Source organism: Anser anser (assembly GCF_964211835.1).
Source record: "Anser anser genome assembly, chromosome: 10".
Taxonomy (NCBI): Eukaryota; Metazoa; Chordata; class Aves; order Anseriformes; family Anatidae; genus Anser; species Anser anser.
Genome location: NC_139730.1, coordinates 13,625,322 through 13,642,353, shown reverse-complemented (window position 1 = coordinate 13,642,353; position 17,032 = coordinate 13,625,322). Strand labels below are relative to the sequence as shown.

The 17,032-nt window shown below is 41.9% G+C and overlaps 1 protein-coding gene and 1 long non-coding RNA gene across 31 annotated transcripts in view; one reads left to right on the top strand and one right to left on the bottom strand.

Annotated features, from left to right (window-relative positions):
• The window catches only part of LOC310905111, a 105,813-nt gene extending 92,817 nt beyond the window's left edge, over positions 1-12,996 (top strand). The window contains exon 3 of the long non-coding RNA XR_014588787.1: positions 1,360-12,996. This is a non-coding gene — a long non-coding RNA (uncharacterized lncRNA). The remainder of the gene's footprint in view (positions 1-1,359) is intronic.
• The window catches only part of PEAK1 (pseudopodium enriched atypical kinase 1), a 118,829-nt gene that overhangs the window by 72,828 nt on the left and 28,969 nt on the right, over positions 1-17,032 (bottom strand). The window lies entirely within an intron of this gene.

The window sequence follows — 17,032 nt, the reverse complement described above, 5'->3', positions numbered from 1 at the left end:
ATGGAAAAGTGATCCATCTGTGCATGATAAATTATTAACTTAGAGTATTAACAGAATGCAATAGACCTCATCTAAAAAGGAATGATGCAATTTAGCTGATGAGATTTAAAATAACAGAGGCAACAACTGCAAATTAAGCAAAGCTGCCAACGATCAGAAGGATCATAAATACCACAAGGAAAGCCCTAGAGAGGACAAAATAGTTTAAAACATGACAGCAGCCCTAGCAGATCAGACCAGAAGTCCAGCTTGTCCATTACGCTGCTCCTGGCAGCGGCCCAGCGTGTAAGGACACATGCAGCAACACTTTCTCCAAACCCTCAACTCCAGCAATAAGCAAACTGGAAACTTCCTGAATATTCCTGAATACAGATGGTGTCTTTGAACTTGATAGTCATGCATGGAATTTTCCTTCATAAATTTATCCAATTACCTTTTGAACTCATTTAAAATTTAGTATCCACAACATCCCATGGAAGGACATTCCACAGCCTAACAGCTTTGTCTGAAGTACCTTATTGTGTGTGCTTTGAGCTGCCAATTTTTGTTGCAGAAAAAAAGACCGACCAACCAACCAACCAACCAAACAAACAACAGATAAAAACTCAACTCTTTTCTGTCACCTCTATTTACTTTTTCCTAAGCCATTATGATTTTTGATTTCTATTACACGCCCCCCTCAACCTATCCTGCAGTTAGAAGTGTCCCAATTTCTGTAATCATTCTCCAAGAGAGTGCCCGCTCCCAAACCTTCACCTATCTGCTCCACATTCCTCTTTGGCATTCTTTTCAAGTTAGATTACATGGATATTCAGATGCTTGTGCAAAGAGGGTGAAAGAATTTTAGAGCAGGGAGAAGAGAGTGATGTTTAAAGGTGGAGAAAATTTTCAGAGGGGAAAAACATATGGAAAATAGATGAAGGTTCACTTACTACATTTTTGCAAGCAACAGAACTATCTGAGGAAGTACTCTTTAAAAAAAAAAAGATTTATAGTAAGAAAGAACTCCTTAAGATCTGTAGTAGAAATCCATTTATTTTTCTCTGCCGTCATAATGTTTTACAGAGCCCAGATAATTTATTGGGTGCTATTCCTCCCTCCAATAAGCATTTCACTGCATTTTGTAACCTTCTACACTACCTATAAATAGAGAACCACGCTAGAGGCAGTACACTAATGAGACACTTCGTACTAAGATTGCATTTATATTTGGGAAGGAAAGAAAAGAAATAATGTCAATAAATCGAATGACAAACAAATGGACAGTGGGTGGTAACAAAGGAAGATGAAGAATGATTGCCAGTGGTCTTTGAGTTAAAAGTTGCAAGTATAATACTTGGAATTTTTTTTATTTTCCAGTCTTGAGAAGCAACTGGGATCTTTATCATCCACTTCCAAAAGCACAAACCATTTGCTAAGCATCTGAGAACACGCTTTCCTCTCATGCTGGCCAGCCTTCCAGAGGCTCCCCGCAAATGCGGGCTGCGCTCACGTCGCTCATGCCCGCACAGGAACATGAGGCAGAGAGCGGGTCTCAGCTCAGCACCACCTGACAGTATGCCAGTGGAACAGGAGAAAACTGCTTGTTGCAGGTGCACTTTACTAATACTGCGTTTAAATGAACTGCAGCTGAGGTCAGAGGAGGTCAAGGCAAGTACAATCCCCTTGGGGTAAATGTCTTATCAGGAAAACACTTCAAAATATACCCACGGCAGGCTCTGCGCGCACACACTCAGAATTTTCCTCTTTTGTAAGTTTCTACGCAAGGTCAAGTTTGAGTGCAAGAGCCTTGGTATTTCCATAGACTGATATTGCTCATCTGCTGCTACAAACTGTCTTCTATTACGTTTTTAGAGAAACTACTCGCTTCTGACCTCCAGCACCTCAAACACCAAAGAGTCTACGAAAAAAGCCACAGGATACACACATACACACACGCTGTATTCCATGATTCTCCCTGATAGCAGCTGTAGGCTATAGGAGGCCACACACAACTTTTAGGGTATATTTCTTCTGATCAAAAATGTGATAATCAATTCTTTAAGTTGAACAAAAAGAGGTTGGCTTGCATTATTTAGTAACTACCTACCTGCAGCTGTCATTCATTAGAATATTGAAATTCCTGTAGCCTGCCAAGCATCTACATTACCAGCTCTTACATTCGTTTTCTTGTGCTGTTGTCCATATGCAGTTATTCAACCTTAACTTCTCCAAGCCAGCCCAACCATTTCTTTTTCCTTTTAAGTTGCAGCAAATGTATTTCAGATTTTCCCAAGAGTAAGAGAGAGGAAATAAAAGAAAAGATTTCCCAGAGCTACCGTATCACAGCTGAGGTTTCCTGCTTAGGAATTCAATTTATAATTGAATTTTGGTGGCTGCACAATTTTTGATGTTTTGATAAAAAATTTGCCCTTCCAAATGTCAAAATTACAAAGTTTTGAAAGTCTCCATTTCCACATTCTCATTAGACTATATGAGGTGATGATAAAATTTAGTATTTACCAAACATATTTCAGGACTCTTGGAACTAGACAAGAAGTACTTGCCCTATGACAAAGCAGAGCAGAACCAGAGGAAACACGTGTTTTTTCACATGACTGTACCTAAAAACATGCACATAAATGAGAGAAAACACACCGATATTTACAGACTATGTAATGCACTTCTGATATATATATATGTTGTCAACATGTGACTTCACAAATGTAATACTGCTATAAACAGCTACAGTACATTAGCAGTCAGTGGAAATAAAATGAGCGTATTATGCTGGTGCTCTGCAAAGTTTGCAGTGGGGAATTCTCCCCATCTCTCTGCTGCCCGCTCTGCATAAATGCATCAAAATCTGAGCTGCTGCTCTGCCATGATCTTCTCACTGTTATCTTCTGGCTATTATTCTCTCAAATCCCATCTGCGGGTCATTTTTAAATGAATTGAACTGGTTAAAATTCTCTCTTTTTTTCTTTTAACCTAGGGTAAATTCAGATAGTCCAGGTCTAACTGATGGGAATTTATTGTTACCATTTAAAATATCAATGTATTTGTTTGGCTCCAGCTTAACAGCTCTGACTGGTTTCATGCAGACTCATTTCACTTCAGCTTTTTCAGATAAATGCATTAGTTTGCTGGGTGCTGAGAAGTGTGGCTGAAAGAGTAATTTCCATTATCTTCTTTTAGGCTCAGACCCATTTCCACATAGAATTTGGAGCACTATACAGAATTTACAGAGAGGAAAGAAAGCACATACCATTGTGAAAATAACTACTACAGATTTGTTTATCTTTACTTGTTTACTAAGATAATGGTAAATCCTCTCTCTCTTTGTAACTTAACAAATTTGGATGTGATTTTCATTATGTAAAGGAAGCAAACTGATTATTCCTCTGCCTTTGAGGAAGACAGTATGCAGAGTTAAAAATCTGTGTATGCACAAACTGAAGTTCTTTTTTCTCTGTATGTACAAGAAAACACTGAATAAAAGCATCATACTTGTCAGCATTTTCCTCCACACCAGAGGGCTGAAAGGGAACTTGACCTGGATAGGATAGTTTCCTACATTTTTTTTTTTGAAAATGATGACAGACCACTTAGTTTTGTGCAGACAGCCACATATACTCAAACCGAGCGTTCAAAAAAAGCTGTTTAATGCATTTTTGCTGACTACAGTTTGAGGATCTCTCTTGTTGGAAACCAACAGACTAAAAAACAATGGAAAATTTGTTGGCCGTAACAGAGCTTGCAAGTAATAAAGTTTAATATGGCTTGGATCTCTGTTTACAGAAGAAAGGCAGAAGACAAAACTCATGAAAGCTAATGCTACCATGATAGGCTCCCCCAGAAAAATACAGCTCTCAGGTGCACAGTGACAAAGCTACCTAACCAAAGGTGCTGTACTTGTCTTCATTGCCAATTGTGAATTCGTACTTATGATCACGTTTGAGAAGCTTGAACTAATGGCTTATGCTTCACTGTAAAAATCAATTCCAAAAAGCATCAAGAACATGCATTAGGGTCCTTCCCTCTTTTAGCCAAAAGTCCTTGAGCTATTGTTTTCTACGCTACTAATGCATGGAGACCACTCCTGCAGCACATAATAGTCAAAGATGTAAATACAACGGAAAGACATAATGAATATTTGTGGGGTTTGTTTGTTTGTTCAAATTGGGCTTTTAAACCTGAATCAATTTGCAGACCTGGTTTACCACATGTCCTGGCTACCACCTGCTGCCCAGCAGTTTGGGCACGGGCCATTTCAGCCACCAGTGCCCTGGAAGACCCAAATGCCAAACAGCCCTGCCACATGGGTGGAGTGGGCACGGTCCCCAGCTGCTCTGGAGCTGTCGTGGTTTCCTCTCACAGCAGTAGACAGCTCCCGTGAGGAGATTCCTTTCTCTCTCATGCTAACAAAACTTACTGAACAGTGGATTGCATTATCTGGCATGCAGAATGCTGGCAAAAGAAATTCTGTAAAAAACACTGCTGCTACTTCTCTCCTGTTACTGAGCAAAAATTCAGATTGAGCATCCTTGTTTTGGGTTTCACTGATTATCTGGAACTTGAAGAGTCCTCTGACATAAAAATATATATCTTACCCTGCCTTCTTGCTTCAGAAAAGAAGACTGCAACCTTAATGGGGTTCTTCCTTAGCATAGTATATGAATACCTTCCTCCTAATTCTTACCATTAGTTATGATATCAAAATCACCTAATGACAGTAACTTTAGGACCACTAATGGAGTCTTAGCTTTGATCCAGTGTTATGGGTGGCATAATACAGAAGTCAGCCTTTGCAACAAAAGATGTATGGTTAGATAGCTTACACACACACAGTGTTAATAGTATAAGCAGCACACCTTACCTGTGTTGCCTGTATTGAGCATCAAGTTGCACAGCGCAGTTACAGATGAAAGACTGGGAATTCACTTGTTTCCCTGCCTTTGCCATCAGCCTCATAGTTCTGCTTCCTCTTCTGTGCTCAGCAGCTCACTCATGCAACAGACAGCTAGCTCTCCACTTTTGCCAGGTTCATTTTCTGCCTAGTTAGTGAGTTAAATGAGCTGACAAAGCTCCGAGGTGCTAGCACCAACATGGGTGGGGAGGAAGGGAAAGGGCAGAGTGCTCAGGAACTTCCTTAGCAGCAGCAAGCTGCTAGGTTGGCTTATGTCCTTGCAGATAACTTCACTTTGAAAATACTTCTGAAGTTGCCACATCTTATCTTAACCCTATCACTATTATCTGCAAACCATACAGTTGTTAACTGTGAGGTTGCAACTTTGTCACTGGCATTAGAGAAAACTGAAACATAACTGGAAAAAAATGAAAAAGTGAATATTTGAAGTATAAGGAATCCGACTCCTCTTCCTCACTTGCCCTAACAGACCCAAAGCTGAGGCATGGAGCAATACACTCAAGAACATGACCACTAAAAACCTGGTGGTAGGGTTCAGCTGGCTGGCCACAGTACACAGGGACTGCACAATGTTCAGCTGCTGACTGACGCACCGATACTTCAAGTGTTGACTCCTACAGGGCTCCTGAAAAAGGCTGCAACCTTCTACTCTACTGGCTTTCAGGAATTGCATCGGAAAACCTCATTTCAGTGATGTAAACTTCAGCTATCGAGAAGTTTGCCTAAGCCTCATCAGCATCGCCGGTACGGGTACGCTTTGTTTACTCAAGAATACTTCATTGCTTTAATTTAACTAAGTAAGGAACTGACCTGGCCTAAATCAACATAAGGATTTCAGATAAACTCAAGAATATGCACTAAGAAGTGTCAATCATTTTTAATTAAACCTGCACATGCAGTTCTTTGTGCACTTCTATTATGCACTTCTATTTACCTAACTCTTATTTTTAGGCAAAACATTAGTTTCTAGGCTGTGCCTCCGTTATTATTTGTTCAGCAGAAGAACAAACTTATGCAACTCCTACCTTTTCTCCCCCACAGGAGCTCATTGCTCCCGCGCCAGCCTAGCCACCAAGACGACAGTGCTTCAGGCTGGCTGTTGGTCATTTTTGGCAGGGTTTTCCTTCTCCAGGTGAATCACTTCCCTGACTTGGTTTATCACATGGCTGCACAAACACGTGCTGGCACAACGCAGGTGGCAGTGCAGAAGTGGAAATGAAGGACCGGCAAGGAAGGGAAGTAGGGCCTTACCCAGCTGCAGTGCCACCATATATGCAATCCTAGCTGGAATTTGCTTTGTTCTCACACAAGATAAACTAAAGAAACATTAAAAGACGGGAAAGTGATGAAAAATCAGTAATAAGGGAGGGGTATGACAATCAAGACTAGGAAGCAGACTCAGACTGAAGGTATTAAACCAACTAAATACTGAGTTGATCACTTTTAAGCACCCCACAACTCACACAAGTCCTAAATTCCAGAGAAAGGTTGAACGCATTTCACCTCACAAATGCAAACATACTCTCTGATATCAAATTCTCCAGAACAGTGCCATTTATAGTCACCCAAACTAATGACTTACCACTCAGTGTGGCTTTTCTATAGTTAAATAATAATAGTTAAATTCCAAGTTTGGCCACATTAATCTCCCAAATGAATGAAGAGAAAACTCCCTTTTGTGAATAATGCCATTGCTGAACCTCTGAAGAAATATCAACAAAGTGAAATATAAGAGTTTAAGAAAATGCCTTAATTTAGAACTACAAGTGTTTTTGGAAGAGGGAGATGGGTGGAATTCAGTATTTCATTTCTGCTTTGGTGTTTCTGAGTATGTTCTCAAGGATGCCAAAGTGCCTGCTTGATTAGTTACAGAAGAGCTAAGCAGCATCCTGGCAGCTGCTGCAGCAAGCAACAAACTTGTCACTTGATGCCATTACACATCAGCGGGTGTCAAGTTCTGTGAATGGAAGGGTTTTCCAAGTTTCCAACCACTGCCACAGTCCGCCGGGCAGGATGATGGCAATAGCTAGATGCCTGCAAGCCAAGCTGTAAGAAAACCCTTCTTAATCCTCGAAAGCAAGTTCTGAATGTCATGTTGGCTTGGAAGGCTAAAATTTTCATTTCTGTTCCTCCTTCTGAGATGGTCTACATGGCTAGGTGCCACAGAGATTTGCATGCTGATAGGTAACAGATCTGTCTGGTTTTGGAGGCTTACCTAATGGTCTAGCAAGAAATCTAGGCACAAGTCCTTCACAGTCTCATCTGAAGCTCATCAAAGTTAAAACTACTCCAATGAGACATGTTGACATCGTCAAAATCTTATAGAAGTTTTGCATAAAAGTTACAACATCTGAAATTCCCAATGATAAATACGGTTGACAAGGAAAACCAGAGAACAACTATGAAACTGCCCCACAGCTGTTAGGTACCTACTGCAACTTTGCAGCCATTAAGCAGCATTTGTTTTCCTAGGATTTCATCATTAAATGTCAAAGTGGTCAAAATGAGGAATAGCTAAAATAAAGACTGATGTCCATTTTACAGTAAGCATTATTGTGCTGTGATAACTGAGAGAATTCCTGTTTCAAACTGGAATAAGAAGGTTGGAATATACTCTCACATTCAGTCAAAAGAAGTTAGTTATAACTGATTCCACTAAACTTTTTTTTTTTTTTTGATTACACAGTCACAGTTAAACCTTCTGCAATTTTGGTGGACTCTGAACAGACCATTTATACATAATTTTTGTCCCTATCAGTTCCTTCTAGCCAGTGCAGGCAGACTGCAAATCTTGTGTCCCAGCCAATGTTCTATTGTAATTATTCCACTGTTTCACTTGGCATTTAATAAAAATGCCTTTATATATTGTCATCTCTTTCTTCTATCCATCATTACACTGTTGACTTCCAAAGTAATATGTGCATTTTTGTGTCTTGTGATGTGCTTAGCATGCCACAAATGTTATGAGTAGTGAATAGCAACATTTAAAAATAATAAACATTTAATACAAACATTAGTTGAGCACAACTTCTAAACTGCGTTGTTAGACATACTGGTTATGAACTACAGAATTTCATATTAACACTAAGCTTTGATGACTAAACAGGTTCTTTTATCCCAGCAAACAGAAACTACAATGAACATAGGAGCTGATTACACACTAGGAACTACAGTTATTCTTTTACCTAATCCACAGGATTTCAGCAGTTATAAGCGTACAGTGGCTGAAGCTCCCATTTATGACTCACACTACAGTTTTTCCTCTCCCCTATTGTTTTGCAAATTCTCTACTTAATTTAAAGTACATTTCAACTCAAAACTTCCAGCCTCAGTGGAAACTTGACAATAACATACTCCAAATGAGTGATGTTTCACGGGTGTGTCTTCACAACATATTCAGTCAATCTAAATCTAGGCTGGTATGGTCCTGCCCTCGTCGCTGCTTCTGAGTTTGTGCCCCCATCTGTGTGTGCAGCCAGTGTACCAGCCCCCCAGAAGGCAGCTCAGGGAGCTGAGCGGGATGGAGACCAAGTAAGGGCTGATGCAAGAAGACAGAAGGAGAGAGCATGTAGCAGTGGGGTAGGAGCAATACAGGACACGGCACACAACAGAACTCTAGCAATCCAGATTTAGATGGGTTTAAATGGAGATACATTGTCAGGAGTCGCTAATCATCCTGCATGAGCCACACCTAAAAGGGAATTGGCATTCTGAGGCATGGGTTTTAAGGCACTAATTTATTATCATAAAGCATATTTTAAATCTGCATATAAGCAAAGAAGTTGTCCTACATATACTGGTGATATGAGTACATCATGAAGACCTATTTCAACAAAATTTCATTAAGTGCCAATTTAAACTTCTGGGCTTATGAGTTCAGTCAGAATAATGCCTGCTTTCTCTGCCTTATGGCTAGCAATTATGCTTTTGAAATGCATTTGGATAATACCTGGTATGCTACAGCAGCCATACTGAAACCTGGAACTCTCTTTTGCTTCGTTGCTTTGCTTTGCTTAACAGCCAGTTTTTTTATGGTAAATCAGTGATAGGAATGACAATTTATGGATGAAGATATGCTAAATAAAACTGTACTGCTTGTACAGGAGCACACTTTGGCACATACCAGAGTTATAATCAAAATCTCACGTCTGTAAGAACAGCATGAAGGCAGCAAGACAAGATTCAAACTACTTCCTGTTGATAACTTTTCATGCAGGGTACTCCAGGGCAGAGCCCATTAAACAAACATCTCCCAAAATAAATGCACAAAATGGCAAAACCTTTAACATCATCACACTCCCATACAAACTATTTCTATCAGCCTATCATTCTCTTCCAGATGGGGAAATTCCCACTCAGTCAGCAATAAAAAATGCATTCAGTTATCAGTTTACCTACTAATGAGTAGCTTTTAGCATATAGTGCCGATTCAGAGTCAGGTCTGGAACATGAGAGAATACTCCTTAATAATTTAGAAGACTCATTAATCTTATCGCAGAAGATAAGCAAACAGCATTTGGTATCTACTCGTATTTCCAAACCAAATCAAGGTACAGCATTTCAGAAGCCTTTAGGATACATCAGGTGATAAATATTTGCAAAATGTTCTTCTGTGGAATAACTTGTTAGCAGAAAAATTATTCATCTCAGAAAGCCCGTATTATTAGAGACTAAACATCAGGAACCTTAGGAAACTTGCACTCTTGAAAATTATACCACAAGGTTTGAAAATTATTCAGCGGAGCAGATGCTAAAAATCTTTACAATCTGGTATGTTAAATAGACAATACGTAGGTCTATTCTGGCTGTGCACGGTACAAAACATAAGCATTCTACACAGGTTAAGTATGCCCAGAGACAGAACTCACATTTGGCATCAAATACTCAGCTTGATATCACAATGCAGAGAAGCAGGCAAGAGGAAAAGGTAGCATATAGACTTGTGCTGGGAATAGACACAAAAGTGAAAAAACAGGTTGCCTCGAATTCTGTACTTGGCCACAAGGACGATCCTTGTTCCTACCAGATATTAGTTACAACTGGCAACACAGCAATTGACATAAGTATTTTTGGAAAAGGAAAGTTATACAACAACTGGGTATAATCCCTTATCACTCCCCCATCCCCAATTATGGCCAGAACCACAGCATTTACCTAAAAACAAACACCACCAAGAAAGGAGAACCCAAACATAATTTGCTTTGTTTTCTTGGTGTCTCCTGCTATGAACTACCTTAACACTCTAGAATCACAGCATCACAAAATGGTTGGGGCTGGAAGGGACCTTTAAAGATGATCTAGTGCAGCCTAGAATTGCTTTTACCTCTGTGCAAACCACCACCAGTAATGAGGACTAGCCTACTGAGAGAATTACCTGCTTAGATCTCTACTCATATCTGATCCCTTACTTGTTTGTAGAACAATGATATTCTTTCTTCTGTTTTGAAGTCCTCCTAAATGAGATAATCTCCATGCAGAAGCAGCTGGATGGAGCACCCACTAGTACTCTGGGAAGAAGGGAGGTCCCATGTGCTCCTGCTGCCTTCGTCAGGCAGGGCCGTGAACAGCAGCTAGGGAGCTGTAGGTGCTCCACCGCGTTTCTTGCTCCATTTAGGTTAATTATGTGCTCCAAGTTCCCATGGGTCTTAGAAAGCATTTTTTTTTCCACATGCTGTATATAGAATCACAGAATATCCTGAGTTGGAAGGGACCAACAAAGATCATCGAGTACAGCTCCTGGCTTCACAGGACCACCCAAAAAATCAAACCACGTGTCCAAGAGCATTGTCTAAGCCCTTCTTGAACTCCAGCAGGCTCAGTCCTCTGGGTGCAGAACCTTCCCTAACCCCCAGCCTGACCCTCCCCTGTGCCAGCTCCATGCCGTTCCCTCTGGTCCTGTCGCTGTCCCCAGAGAGCAGAGCTCAGCGCCTGCCCCTCCGCTCCCCTCGTGAGGGAGCTGCAGGCCGCCATGAGGCCTCCCCTCAGCCTGCTCTGCTCTGGGCTGAGCAAACCAAGGGACCTCACTCAGCTGCTCCTTACAAATCTTGCCCTCCAGACCCTTTGGCATCCTTGTAGCCCTCCTTTGGATGTTCTCTAATAGTTTATATACAGGACTAAGCCAACTGTACTTTCTCTTCATTATCTACAAAACTAGTAACATCTCCCTTCAACAACTAAATCAATGGGCAGAATTACTTTACTATGTAGGATAAAAATACTTAAGCAGATGTGCTTTAGAGCCTGTGCCTGTTATATTCCTACAGAAAAGGAGGACACAGAACACCATTTTAGTGTAGATCGTTCTGAAACAGCAGTAATTAAAGAACATGCAATTTCCTTAATTACAAGTCCCTTCTTTATAAAATACCCCCTTTAAACAAATCAGTTTATATTACAAGCAGTGAAGCATAGCACAATGCTGCCTTTTCAAAGATAAATGTATCTGACACTTGTTCTTTCCTGAAGTTACCACACTAATATTTACCTTCCACATCAGGCTTATAAACAGCTTGTCATAACACAACCAGTATTTGACTGATCAGGCTATTCGAAAACATTTTGGGGCCACAAGTATGTGTAGGGGAATGTTGCTTAAAGATTATAGAACAGAATAAACGTGAAATAAAACAAGGAAAGGACAATTATGAATTACTTAAAAATAGTTCATACTTTCTATTCCTGTATAAGCTTATCAAAAGAATATTGATGGTGAGGGTTTTGTGTGTGTGTTTGGTTTGCTTGTTTTTGTTTGGTCTTTTTGATTTTATTTTTTAAAAGGGCTTTCCAAAGTCATTACCCAATTTCTAAACCAGCTTTTTAAAACTTCCACCAATCAAAACATTTGTCAGCATAATGGTGGAACAAAACCCGGGGGACCCAGTCAGCTTCCTTTTCTCTTTTACAAGACAGCACGCTAACAGAAGCGAGGAAGAGCTTGCATAGACTTAGTGCAGCTTTCCAGAAAGGTGTGGGCTTAAAGCAAGGTAATTCAATTATATATACAACCCAACTGCACCTTTCCTATCTCCACTCGTGCTCTTTTCAAACTCTTAGAAGAAAAGGATTGGAATTGCTACTTGGCTTTTTAAAGCACATACTTGAATACTGTAACGTCTATGGAAACCAGCATAGCCAAGAAACAGCAGCTCTGTAACACACATTGCTACTCCTTAAAACAGCAGAAAAATCAAAGGCTGTAGTGCCAAAATACATTGCAGCACGTATGTGTGTAAATGTCTTAATCCTTACACGCAGTGTATCAAAATAAAACAAAAATTTCCCAAGAAATTGAAAATATAATGGCAGCATCTTTACATTATACTAACAGGATATGGTACCTTCCTGTTACCAGCTGGTTTTGTTTGCTTGGTTGTGCTTTTAACCAACTTTTGCACTGCATGTTCCATTCAAACAGGACAAGAGAATTAATGAGTATGTAGTGTCTTCTCAAATCTTCCTTTCCAACTAGAGTGCATCCACTTAAACCTAACTAATGGAGTCTTTGTCAGGGAGTGTAGAGATACAACAAGGGGTAATGGTTTTAAACTAAAAGAAAAAAAGTAGATTTAGATAAGATACAAGGAAGAAATTCTTTACTATGAGGGTGGTGAGGTACTGGAACAAGCTACACAGAGAAGCTGTGGATGCTCCTTCCCTGGAAGTGTTTAAGGCCAGGCTAGATGGGGCTTTCGGCAGCCGGGTGTGGTGGGAGGTGTCTCTGCCCATGGCAGGGGGTTGGAATTAGATGGGCTTTGAGGTCCCTTCCAACACAAACCATTCTGTGAGACTAAATTCAGACCAGCTAACTGCAAACAACTGAGCCATTTCCCACAGCATTCTCCTCAAGAAACTGGCTGCTCGTGGCTTGGACTGGCGTACACTTTGTTGGGTTAAAAACTGGCTGGATGGCCGGGCCCAAAGAGTTGTGGTGAATGGAGCCAAATCCAGTTGGAGGCCGGTCACTAGTGGAGTCCCCCAGGGCTCAGTACTGGGGCCGGTCCTCTTTAATATCTTTATCGATGACCTGGATGAGGGGATCGAGTGCACCCTCAGTAAGTTTGCACATGACACCAAGTTAGGTGCGTGTGTCGATCTGCTCGAGGGTAGGAAGGCTCTGCAGGAGGATCTGGATAGGCTGGACCGATGGGCTGAGGTCAACTGTATGAAGTTCAACAAGGCCAAGTGCCGGGTCCTGCACCTGGGTCACAACAACCCCAAGCAGTGCTACAGGCTGGGAGGTGAGTGGTTGGAAAGCTGCCTGGCAGAGAAGGACCTGGGAGTATTGGTTGATAGTCAGCTGAATATGAGCCAGCAGTGTGCCCAGGTGGCCAAGAAGGCCAACGGCATCCTGGCCTGTATAAGAAGCAGTGTGGCCAGCAGGGCTAGGGAAGTGATTGTGCCCCTGTACTCGGCTCTGGTGAGGCCGCACCTCGAGTACTGTGTTCAGTTTTGGGCCCCTCGCTACAAGAAGGACATGGACGTGCTCGAGAGAGTCCAGAGAAGGGTGACGAAGCTGGTGAGGGGTTGTGGTTGTTAGGCATCGGAATGGACTGCCCAGGGAAGTGGTTGAGTCGCCATCCCTGGAGGTCTTTAAAAGACGTTTAGATGTAGCCCTTAGTGATATGGTTTAGTGGAGGACTTGTTAGTGTTAGGTCAGAGGTTGTACTAGGTGATCTTGAAGGTCTCTTCCAACCTAGATGATTCTGTGAGAGTCAAGATTTTGCTAGGTCTCATTCTCTGGGGTCTAATACAAACCTGTATCACATAATAGTACCTTTTTCCTATTACTTGCACTATTCTGTAAGGATACAGAATCACAGAATCGTCTAGGTTGGAAGAGACCTCCAAGATCACACTAAGGGCTCTAAGATCACTAAGGGCTACATCTAAACGTCTTTTAAAGACCTCCAGGGATGGCACAACCCTTTCAGTAAAGAAGTTCTTCCTAACATCCAACCTAAACCTCCCCTGGCGCAACTTTAGCCCATTCCCCCTCGTCCTGTCACCAGGCACGTGGGAGAACAGACCAACCCCCACCTCTCTACAGCCTCCTTTAAGGTACCTGTAGAGAGCGATAAGGTCGCCCCTGAGCCTCCTCTTCTCCAGGCTGAACAAGCCCAGCTCCCTCAGCCGCTCCTCGTAAGACTTGTTCTCCAGACCCCTCACCAGCTTGGTCGCCCTTCTCTGGACTCGCTTGAGCACGTCCATGTCCTTCTTGTAGCGAGGGGCCCAAAACTGAACACAGTACTCGAGGTGCGGCCTCACCAGAGCCGAGTACAGGGGGGCAATCACCTCCCTAGCCCTGCTGGCCACACTGCTTCTTATACAGGCCAGGATGCTGTTGGCCTTCTTGGCCACCTGGGCACACTGCTGGCTCATATTCAGCTGACTATCAACCAATACTCCCAGGTCCTTCTCTGCCAGGCAGCTTTCCAACCACTCATCTCCCAGCCTGTAGCGCTGCTTGGGGTTGTTGTGACCCAGGTGCAGGACCCGGCACTTGGCCTTGTTGAATTTCATACAGTTGGCCTCAGCCCATCGGTCCAGCCTATCCAGATCCTCCTGCAGAGCCTTCCTACCCTCGAGCAGATCGACACACGCACCTAACTTGGTGTCATCTGCAAAGTTACTGAGGGTGCACTCGATCCCCTCATCCAGATCATCGATAAAGATATTAAAGAGGACCGGCCCCAGTACTGAGCCCTGGGGGACTCCACTAGTGACAGGCCTCCAACTGGATTTGGCTCCATTCACCACAACTCTTTGGGCCCGGCCATCCAGCCAGTTTTTAACCCAACAAAGTGTACGCCAGTCCAAGCCACGAGCAGCCAGTTTCTTGAGGAGAATGCTGTGGGAAACGGTGTCAAAAGCCTTACTGAGGTCAAGGTAAACCACATCCACAGCCTTTCCCTCATCCACCAAGCGCGTCACTTTGTCATAGAAGGAGATCAGGTTCGTCAAGCAGGACCTGCCTTTCATAAACCCATGCTGACTGGGCCTGATCGCCTGCTTGCCCTGCAAGTGCTGCGTGATGACCCTCAAGATAATCTGCTCCATGAGCTTCCCTGGCACTGAGGTCAAACTAACAGGCCTATAGTTCCCCGGGTCTACCCTCCGGCCCTTCTTGTAGATGTTCATTTTCTATAACTCAATATATACTGAATCAAGAATGTAGAGGTACCAATTTTGGAAATAGGAAGAAAAAGATTCCAGTGTAAAAAGTTTTATTCCTACTACCCTAAACCAGGCAACTATAAAAAGTGATAATCCAGTAGGAAGCAGCAGACCAGTATATCCCAAATAATCAAACTCCTCAAAACATGAAATACAAACTTTCATGCAGCAACTACAGAACTATATTCTATTGACATTTATAATACAGCCTAACTCAAGAGACATAGCTGGCAACTAGAAGACATCTGCTCCTTCAATAAACCCTGGATCAACTCCTCAGATATTTTAGCAAAACCCTGATTTAAACTTGCTAAGAACACACAAACATCACTGGGTTTTCCAGAAAGGATGGCATGATTTTCCTCAGTTCCTGTATTCAGTTCTGCTCAGTTATAGCCGTTCTCTCTCCTGAAATAGTAGAAATCTAAAAGTAATAATCAAATGTGGAAAACAGATCTCTTCATAGGAACTTCAGAAATCAAATGCTGATAATTACCAAGATTTCACATTATTTTTGTTTACTGCTCTCTTAAAACACTTTGCTGTGTCTACAAGAAACCAAGCCATTTCCTAACCTTGCTTTCAGGGATTTCTTTTCCCAATGAGCATCTAGCATTCTCATGTCAGTTGCTTCTGCAAACTATTAAGCAGTGGTTCCTTCCAGAGATGGCATTACATTAACCGCTCTATGAAAAACACTTGCAAGGCTGCTCTGCAGTTGCTCTGAGCCACAACATCACTAAGCCCTGCCAGCTGGCACCCCTGACCAGAGGGGCATTTTCCCCTAGGTGCATGCTCCCTCCTTCCCACTGGGTCCTTCCATTCTCACAGCAGGATTAGACCAGTGAAACAGGCTGAGGGTCAGACCTGGGCTAGCAAAACTCATTTTTCTGTCGAGTATACAATACGTGGCAATGGAAAAAGTCTGCTGAAAGCTAGCTTGCATCCCCCTACAGCTCTTCATTTCAAATGGTTTGAAAGCTTGCTCATACTGAAGGAACCATTCGGATACCCAGTGCTAAGGAACAGTAACTTCAGCCCTCCCTTCCAGAGAAGCTATGTCTCCCCATGACAAAAACACAAAGCGAGTCCTTGTTTCATTTAAAGTAGAGTCATAAAAATGAAGCACAAATACTAATTTTTCTCTAAAAGCAAACAGACCTTTGGCTAGTTCTTAAACCTTCTGACTTTTCAATGTCATTTTGATTAGGATTGTTTTAAATTTATTTTGATTGAAATACAGCCCAGTTGGCAGTAGTTGAGATTCTTTTCTTTGACAGTCCATAGCTATTTCATTAAGAGTGCTGGATATCCTGCACAGAGTTCAGGAAGGAAGAGCAGCAGGCCAGTTCAACGTGAAATTCTGTTCATTTAGATTTTATTTTTCCCTAAGATTGACAGCACATCTCTTCTTCATACTATCATAAGTAAAAAAAATGAAGACACCACTGGTAGCTTTATTGGAAATTGCTTTGCTGAATAAAGACTTGCATGCAAACCATTTCAAGGAAGATTTTCACATGCAACTCCTGGCATGTCAAAGAAATGTTCATGTACAGCTGAATTTGGACCATAGTGGTGTTCCCCCCCCCCCCCCTTTCTTTCAGCAGCTGCACTTAGGTATCTCCTTTATGAAAGGCCACATCCACACAACTGCCTACGTGAAATAAAAAATCTAATTTATTAGCTGGATGTTCTGAAACAGTTTTAGCCAGTATAAAGATGAGCATAGACACAGGAGATGCAAGTCTCAGCAGTCTCTCAAGAACTGGATATGCCTCCATTTTTAGTAGATTGGTTTAAAACAGTTAGGAAAAGCAGCTTGTCAGAAAGGTGATTAAAGGGACCTTAAAGATTTATCTGGATATGTATTCAGTTCACACAATACTTTCATCTCAACATGCAAACATTTTTTCTGCACAAAAATTCTTTTTCTACTATTCCTAAGTA